The sequence below is a fragment of the Piliocolobus tephrosceles genome, chromosome 19 (genome assembly GCF_002776525.5).
Source record: "Piliocolobus tephrosceles isolate RC106 chromosome 19, ASM277652v3, whole genome shotgun sequence".
Taxonomy (NCBI): domain Eukaryota; kingdom Metazoa; phylum Chordata; class Mammalia; order Primates; family Cercopithecidae; genus Piliocolobus; species Piliocolobus tephrosceles.
The window spans coordinates 31719269-31728805 of NC_045452.1; positions in this window are offsets into that span (position 1 = coordinate 31719269).

Consider the following 9537-nt stretch of genomic DNA (forward strand, 5'->3'; position numbering starts at 1 on the left):
GAAAGAAAGAAAGAAAGAAAGAAAGAAAGAAAGAAAGAAAGAAAGAAAGTTAGTTTTTAATTTTGATAAGGTCCGATTTACCTATCTTTTCTTTTGTTGCCTGTGCATTTGTGTCATATTCAAGAAATCCTTGCCAAAATCAGTACCACGGCGCTTTTCCCTTATGTTTTCTTCTGAGAATTTTAGCTTTTACAGGTAACTCTTTGATAAATTTTGAGTTACTTTTCACATCTGGTGCTAGGTAAAAATTCTATTTTGTTCTTTTACATGGGGATATCTAGTTTTCTCGGCAGCATTTGTTGAATGGACCGTTCTTTCCCCATTGAATGGTCTTGGCACCTTTGTCAAAAATCATTTGACTGTACATATGAAGGCTTATTTCTGGGCTGTATTCTATTCCCTTGGTCTACATGTCTGTGTTTATGCCAGTACCACACTGTTTTGATGACTGTAGCATTGTAGTAAACTTTGAAATTAGAAAGTGTGAGTTCTCTTACTTTGGTCTCTTTTTTTTTTTTTTTTTTTTTTTTCCAGACAGTTTTGGCTAGTCAGGGTCCCTTGAGATTTCACATGGATTTTTAGAATGGGTTTTTCTATTTCTGGAAAAAAAAAAAAAAGTCGTTGGAGTTTTGAGAGGAATTGCATTGAATCTGCAAATTGCTTTGGACAAGGTGGCTGTCTTCACTATAATAAGTCTTCTAATTCATAAACACAGAGTGTCTTTCCATGTATTTATGTCTTTTTATTTTTTCAGCAATGTTTTGTACTTTTCATCGTACAAGTCTTTCACTTCCTTAGTTAATTCCTAAATGTTTTATTCCTTGGAGTGCTATTATGAATGGAATTTTTAAATTTCTTTTTTGGATAGCTCATGGTTAGTTTATGCAAATGCAATGGACTTTTGTGCCTTGATTTCGTATCCTGCAACTTTGCTGAACTCGCCTATTAGTTCTGTTAGTTCTCACAGGTTTGGGGTGGAATCTTTAGGATTTTCTACATATTCCATCATGTTGCCTGTGAGCAGAGGTAATTTTACATCTTCCTGTCCATGCTGGACGCCTTTTGTCTGTGTCATCCGACTGCTCTGGCTGGAACTTCCAGCGCTGTGTTGAACAGCAGTGAAGAGCGTGGCATCTTCGTCTTGTTCCTGGTCGCAGAGGACAGGCTTTCTGCCGCTCACCGTTGAGTACAGCGCTCACTGTGGGTTTTTCCTACCTGGCCATTGTTATGTTGAGGTCCTTTCATTCTAGCCTGGTTTTTTCCATGTTTTTATCACGAAAGGGTGTTGAGTTTGTTCAAACGATCTTTCTGCATCGATTAAGGTCACGCGATTTCTTCCCTTCATTTGGTTAACATGGAATACAACATCGATCGGTTTTCATATGTTGAACCGTTCTTGCCTTCGGGAACAAATTCCACCTGGTCCTGGAGTAGAACCCTTTTCACATGCTGCTGAATTGGGTTTCTGCTAGTATTTCGTTGAACTTTCCATTCTATTTCAAAATAAAGCGTTTTTATGTTTCATTGATTCATTCTCCTATTCGGAAAATACCGAAAATGCACATGGAATCCCTTTCATATGTGTCTTCAGTATCCCTGTGACCAAGAGCAAGAGAGAGTCACAGAGAGGCAGAGATCCCCGGAGACCCAGGGCTTTGAGCTGGAGGCAGGGCTGGCCAGGCCCCTGGGGTGTCCTGTGGTGGTGAGGATGGGGTCCTGTGGGTTCCACGTGTGGGAAAAGTGGTGAAGCCACGACTTGATCATCTGATGATCAGGAGAGTGTGGGTGGTAGGAGCTGGCAGCTGTCACCAAAGCCACTTCCTGTTGTGCTTAGGCGCACAACCAAACTATGTTTTCCAGCCTCCGTTGAATTTGAAGATTATCACAGGACTGAGTTCTGGAAAAGGAGTATGGGCATCGGGTGTGCCAGCCTGGTCTCCAGAACACCCTGGGAAGCTGCCCCCAGGCTCTTTTTCCCTCTGTCTGGAACCAAGGTGATCCCAGGGCCATGTCTGGAACCACGTGTAGAAGGTGGAGGAACCCAGGAGAAGGAATCCTGTTCCTGACCGTTAGGAACAGAGCCCGCCAGGAGCAGCATTGACCTCAAGAGCAAAACACACTTGACTGTGTGCGGCAGCAGAGATTGCTAGGCTTTTCTACTGTCCTCACTGAGGTATTAACCCAGGTAGCCACGCCACCGTCTCTGGGTGTTGAGCTGCACTGGCCCTTCCTTCTGGAGCACTCTGACCTCTCAGTTCTCTTCCTTCTGAAACACTCTGGCCTCCCTGGTCCCCTTCTTTCTGGAACCCTCTGACCTCCCTGTCCCCTCTTGCCCGGCTCTGCTGCCTGCTAGGCTGTGTCCCAAGGCCAGGGCTACAGGGGAGAAGGGGAACCTCAGTCTCTCAGGTGGAGAAAAGTTGGGGAACTGACTCACAGCCTCACGCCTCTGGGGCCCCAGTCACTCTCCCACCTCCCTGCTACTGTACCCACCCCACCCCTTCAGTTGCACACCTGCCCCCCGGGATCACAGTGGAGCCTCTAGAAAAAGTCCAGGTGCTGCTTCCACACAGGGGCCGAACCTGAACAGTAGCACAAAGGAAGGTGTCCAGGAAGGCGCTTGCAAGACTCACGCAGAGATAATAATGCTGCAGTTTCCGCAACTGCTCTGTTTTAATATCAACTCCCACGAATTGAGGAAATGTCATTTTCCTTATTTACAGATGAGGAAGTGAATCCGGGCAGCCCGTCCCACGCACCCTCCTGCAGCAACACCCCCAACACCCCTCTACCCACCCTGCTCCAGATGCCTGAGCCACCTCCCCTACGTGATGGCCTCAGAGGTCTCTGCCAAGGACCCAGGGGGACACCTGTGCAGTCCAGTGCACCTGAAGTCACGTCCACACTTGAAGACCCAGGCTCGCTGAGAAAGCTCGGCCTTGGCTAGGCTGCTGGGGCTGCAGGGGAGGCCAGGATGACCCGGAGGGAGGAACCAGCACCAGGTTTCAGGGAGGGGGTGGTCGAGAATACTGGAGAGGAGAGTATGCAGTAAGTCCCAGCTCCGCCATGTGGCCAGGGACACCCCTGCGGCCTGGGGGCCTGTCCCTGCCCTCCAGGGCTAATTCTCCCTCAGGGCACCCAAGAGGAGAAGCCTTCCCCTGCCCTCATACTCTCACTGCAAAGGCTGGGTAGGGCTGAACCATTTTGGAGGGAGGCCCACTGCCCGCAGAGAGGGTCGGCCTCCTCCGGGGTTCTGGGGAGGGGACGGTAGCAGGAGGCACCTGGTGAGATCTGGTGAGCACCAGTTCCAGAATGGGGCGGGTGGTGGCGGGGGGGGGGGGGGGGGGCGGGGGGGGGGGGGGGATGGGGCGCTGTCCGAGGTCCTGACCCTCCCTGGAGGACCTGTCTAGGTCAGGCTCAGGAACCATGGGGTCAAGACAGGTTCAGGGATCTGGCCAGGTCTAGGGACTGAGCGGCCTCAGGGTCCCCATGCAGCGTGAGTCAACCCAACCTGGAGCTCCGGCCAGGGGCAGTGCAGGACTGGACAGAGCCCCCACCAGAGAGGCCAGTGGCGGTGGACACGGAAGGGACATCAGCCTTGGAAGGAGAAAGGGTTTATCTCCTGGAGGAGAGCTGGCCGGCTGGGGGCATGACAGTGGCCTGGGGTCCAGAACGGAGGGAAGGGGTACTGGGCTTGGCGGCCCAGCTGCATTCAGCCTTCTGGGAGACTCAGCCCCCTGGGAGGCTGCCCACAAACGGGCCAGGCGTCTGCCTGGAGGAATGAGCTCCCCGTCAGCTCTGTGGCTCCCCAAGCTGGCAGATATACCCAAGTCGGAAGACAGAGAAGTGTGGTCTCCACGTGGAGTGGCACCCAGACCCCCTGCCCGGGCCCCACTGGGAGACCTTAGGCCCCTTCCAAGCCACTAAGCCTTCATCCCAAAAGTCAGACGTGCTGATCCCTGAAGCCAGGCCTGACGCCAGGGGCCTGGTTTTCTGCTCTTGACGGGAATAGCTTACAGCTGTGTGTCTATATTGGACGCCACTTCTACCAAGCCCAGTTATTTATATACCTCCTTCCCAAACGGAAATATAAGGAAATGTGTTAGCAATTTTGACTTTATTTCATAAAACACAGGATGAGGCCAAATGGAAGTCTGTTTCTGAATAAGATTACAGATTACAGATCTGAAAAACCAAGTTCACTTTCAGCTGCAAATATCATTTAGAGAAAATGTCTTGTTTTGTAAAAAGAAGCTGTGTGTTGACAGATTTCTTCCCCTCAAATTCTAGAGGGATTTCAAAGCCCTCAGTGGGCGTTCTACCTGTGGGGGAGGCGGTGCTTGCATCCCAGACACACCCCGACCCCGCAGGCCCAGTGCAGTGGGGTCCTCAGACAGCTCCGTGGCCACAGGCTTGGTGGCAGGGGCAAGGTTGGCTGCCATGGGGGCAGGGGGGATGCCACCTCCACCCTGACCAAAGCCTCAGGTGCACTGGCCCAGCAGTAGGATGTAGAGGTTCCGGGGTCCCCATAGCAGGATAAACATCCTCGTCCCCCCCTGGGAACCTGGAAACCCAGCCATGCCATCGAAGGCTTCTGGGGAGGTGCATCTTGCCCACCCCCAGCTTGTGCCCTACTCCCAGTTTGTCCCCTACTCCCAGCTTGTCCCCCATCCCCGGTTTGTCCCCCATCCCCGGTTTGTCCCCCACCCCACCTTTCCCTTTAACTCTCGCTCGGCCTCACGTAGAGGTTAAAGGGAACACCCCCGGGCAGGTGACACCTCCCCACGATCGGGTGACCCACCTGCTGCCTCCCACAACCCTCCCACGTGCCCCCTCCCCCCACCGCAGCAATGCCCCTGAGTTCCCTCTGCCCACCCTGCTCGGCAATGCCTGAGCCGCCTCCCCTACATCATGGCCTCAGAGGCCTCAGAGGGAAGTCTGACATCCCCGTGCCATGCCCACCCTGCCACACCCTTGACGACCCCAGGTGCCTGCGGGCTCCCTCATTTCTGTCCCCCAGTTCCTCACTTCCTGGTGGTCTCTCCTTGACTGTCACCTCCCCGAAGGCTTCCTTGGCTGTCCAGGCGCCTCTCAGTCCACACCTTCCTCTTTCCGCCCCAGGTGTCGCATCTGTGTCAGTCCCCGCATTTGCGCTGGTCTCTCCCTCCCGCTGCTGGTCAACCCCGCCAGGCATCTACCATAGGCCCTACACCCATGACAAGGACTGGCAGAGCTCTGGGGAGGGCACCGAACCTAGGGGGGCTTCCTGGAGGTGGGCCACAGCGGAGCTGTGAGTGGGAGGAGGACCATCACCCCTGGACGGCGCTCCTGTGTATGTGAGAGAGGAGAGCGTGCTGTTCCCACATATACAGATGATAAGAGACTGTATCGTTCCCGCATACACAGAGAGGAGAGTGTACCCTTCGCACACATGCATAACCTCATTGTATGCTGATGAGAAGCCCCGGGCGTGCATGTGCACGGGCAGTGAGTGACACACAGCTCTTTCCAGCGATGCCCCTTCTGTCTTTAAAATTATGGTTAGTAATTAGCACAGAATTTTTTCTTAAAAAAACAAGAGTAAGAAGTCATTTAATGATCTCCAAACTAATTACGAATATGACCATACTTGGAAAAGCCACTCCCTAAAAGCAATGACTTGGCTCAAGTTGCAGTGAGAACCTGGGCAGAGGCACCTGCAGTGAGAACCTGCCCAGGAGACATCTGCCGTGAGAACCTGCATGGAGTCACCCTCAGTGAGAACCTGCCTGGGAGACACCTGCAGTGAGAACCTGCCCGGGAGACACCTGCAGTGAGAACCTGCCTCGGAGGCACCTGCAGTGAGAACCTGCCTCGGAGGCACCTGCAGTGAGAACCTGCCTCGGAGGCACCCGCAGCCGTCAGTGCCACTTTTCACTCCGGCTCAAGGCAGTGACCCCTTCGCATCCCCACCCCTCCTGCCCTGCCTCCTCAATGGGTTGAACGGATAAAGGACGTTGGTTCTGGTTATCATCTTTGAGCTGCCAGGTTTTTTAGTGGCTGCATGGGGATATCATTTGCATATCCTCAAAATCACACACTTAACGTGTCCAATTCAGTGCCTTTTAGTATATTCACAGAGCTGTGTGTCTGTCACCACAATTTTAGAACAATTTTATTACCTCAAAAAGAAAACAAATCCTGCTTCCCGCAGCCAGCACTCTGAGCCTCCAGCTTCCCCGGCCCCTGTCCACCATGAAGCCTCTCTCTGTCTCTGTGGATGTGTCTGTTCAGGACGTTTCACATCAATTCAATCATACACCACGTGGTCCATGAAGACCAGCTTTGTTCCCTCGGTGTGATGCTTTTGAGACTCTGTGGGGGCGATCTGGCTGCGGCATCTGTCACCCCATTGATTACCAGGGTTGATTCCACTGCTGTGGCCAGCTCAGCACTGTTCCCTTCCCGCCTCACCGTTCCATGTGCCTCCTTCCCAAAACTGTGTGCTCAGCCAAAGAAAATGACCTTCCCAAATAGAGAAGAACCATTCTTCAGTCCGGGTTGTGCGAGCAGCCACACTCCCCTGCTAGAATCTCCAAAGAAGTTCTCGAGGTCCATCCATGGTGCAACTGAAATCAGACCTCTGTTGCCTTTTAGGGTTTAATACGATTCCATCGTATGGATTACATCACATTTTGTGTAACCACTAATCCCTTGGCCGAAATTGGGTTTTTTTCCACTTTTTGGCTATCAGTAATCAATGCTGCTGTGAACACGTATGTACAGCTTTGCCCCTGGACACGCTTGCCCTTCTCCCGGGTAAATGCCTAGGAGTAGAATTCCTGGGTCCTCTGGTAACTCTACGTTTGACATTGGAGGGAAAACGAGACTGTTTTCCACAGTGACTGCACTATTTGCCACTCCTGCCAGTGACGGATGAGGGATCTGGTTCTCCACATCCTCCCAACACCTGTCATTGTGCCGGTTAGACGACAGCCGTCCCAGTGGGTGTGAAGCACTGCCTCTTTGTGGCTTTGATTTGCCTGTTCCTGAGGGCTGCTGACGTTGAGCATAAGTCCATGTCCCTATTGGTCATGTGTGGTTTGGCTGTGTGTCCCCACCCAAATCTCATCTTGTAGCTCCCGTAATTCCCACATGTTGTGGACGCGACCCAGTAGGAGATGACTGAATTTTGAGGGTGGGTCTTCCCCGCACTGTTCTCGTGGTAGTGAATAAGTCTCATGAGATTTGATGGTTTGATAAAGGAAAACCTGTTATGCTTAGCACTCATTTTCTCTGGCCACTGCCATATAAGAAGTGCCTTTCACCTCCCACCATGAATCTGAGGCCTCCCCAGCCATGTGGAACTGTAAATCCAATTAAACCTCTTTTTCTTCCCAGTCTTGGGTATGTCTTTATCAGCAGCGTGGAAACAGACTAATAGAGTAAATTGGTACCCGTGGCGTGGGGCATTGCTGAAGAGTTACCCGAAAACGTGGAAGTGACTTTGGAACTGGGTAACAGGCAGGGGTTGGAACAGTTTGGAGGGCTCAGAAGAAGAAAGGAAAACGTGGGAAAGTTTCAAACTCCATAGAGACTTGTTGAATGGCTTTGACAAAAATGTTGATAGTGATACGGACAATGAAATCCAGGCTGAGGTGATCTCAGATGGAGATGAGGAACTTGTTGAGAACTGGAGCAATGGTGACTCTTGTTATGTTTTAGCAAAGAGACTGGTGGCATTTTGCCCCTGTCCTAGAGACGTGTGAAACTTTGAACTTGAGAGAGATGATTTAGGGTATCTGGCAGAAGAAATTTCTTTTTTTTCTTTTTTTTTTTTTGGAGACGGAGTCTTGCTCTGTCTCCCGGGCTGGAGTGCAGTGGCCGGATCTCAGCTCACTGCAAGCTCCACCTCCCAGGTTCACGCCATTCTCCTGCCTCAGCCTCCCGAGTAGCTGGGACTACAGGCACCCGCCACCTCGCCGGGCTAGTTTTTTGTAGTTTTTAGTAGAGACGGGGTTTCACCATGTTAGCCAGGATGGTCTCGATCTCCTGACCTCGTGATCCGCCCGCCTCGGCCTCCCAAAGTGCTGGGATTACAGGCTTGAGCCACCGTGCCCGGCCCAGAAGAAATTTCTAAGCAGCAAAACATTCAAGTGGTGACTTGGGTGCAGTTAAAGGCATTCAGTTTTAAAAGGGAAACAGAGCATAAAAGTTTGGAAAATTTGCAGCCTGATGGTGCGATAGAAAAGAAAATCCCATTTTCTGAGGAGAAATTCAAGCCGGCTGCAAAAATTTGCGTAAGTAACAAGGAGCCAATGTTCATCCCCAAGACAATGAACGAAATGTCTCCAGGGCATGTCAGAGACCTTCATGGCAGCCCCTCCTTTCACAGGCCTGGAGGTTTAGGAGGAAAAGTGGCTTCATGGGCTGGGCCCAGGATCCCCGTGTTGTGTGCAACCTAGGGACTTAGTGCCCTGCATTCCAGCCACTCCAGCTGTCACTGAAAGGGGCCAATGTAGAGCTCAGGCTGTGGCTTCAGAGGGTGGAAGCCGCAAGTCTTAGCAGCCTCCACTTGGTGTTGAGCCTGGGAGTGCACAAAAGTCAAGAATTGAGGTTTGGGAACCTCCACCTAGATTTCAGAAGATGTGTGGAAACGATTACTGCTGTAATAGTACCATATATAATTCTTATACATTCTAGATGTAAATTATCAAATATTTGATTTGCAAATATTTTCTCCCATTCACTGGGTTGTCTTTCATTTGCTATAATAGACATAGTGTCCTTTGATGCACAAACGTTTTTAATTTTGATGAAGTTCAACATATGTGTTTTTTCTTTTGTTGCTTGTGACTTTGGTATCATATTTAAGACACCATTACCTAATCCAAAGATTTACACATGTGTTTCCTTCTGAGAGTCTTATAGTTTTATCTCTTGCAGTTGGATCTTTGACCTGCTTTGACTTAATTTTTTGTATGTGTGAGGTAGGAACTCAAATTTATTATTTTGCATATGGATATACAGCAGTCCCAACAGGGTTAGTTGAAAAACTATTCTTTTCCCTCAATAAATGGTCTTAATGTCTTTGTCAAAAACCAAGTAAGGGTTTAATTTCTGGGCTCTCTATTCCACTGATCTGTGTGTCCAGCCTGGTAGCATTGTCACACCACTTTCTCCATTACTGGTGTTTTGTATTCAGTTTTGAAATAAGGAAGTGTGAGTCCCCCAACTTTGTTCTTTGTAAAGTTTTGAGTGTTGAGGTTATACTCAGAGTCTTCTTAGATTCCATACTAATTTTCGGATGGATTTTTTTCTGTTTCTGCAAGCAGGTCAACTTGGGTTTGGATAGGGATTGTACTGATTCTGCAGATCAACTTGGAGAGTATTACCTTCTATTCAGTATCAATCTTATGGTCCATGAACTTGAAATGTCTTTCATTTATTTAGGTTTAATTTAATTGCTTTCGGCAATGTTTTGATGTTTTCAAAGTTTAGGGTCTCCACTGTCTTGTTAAACATGTTCTTTTTTTTTTTTTTTTTTTTTTTTTTTTTTTT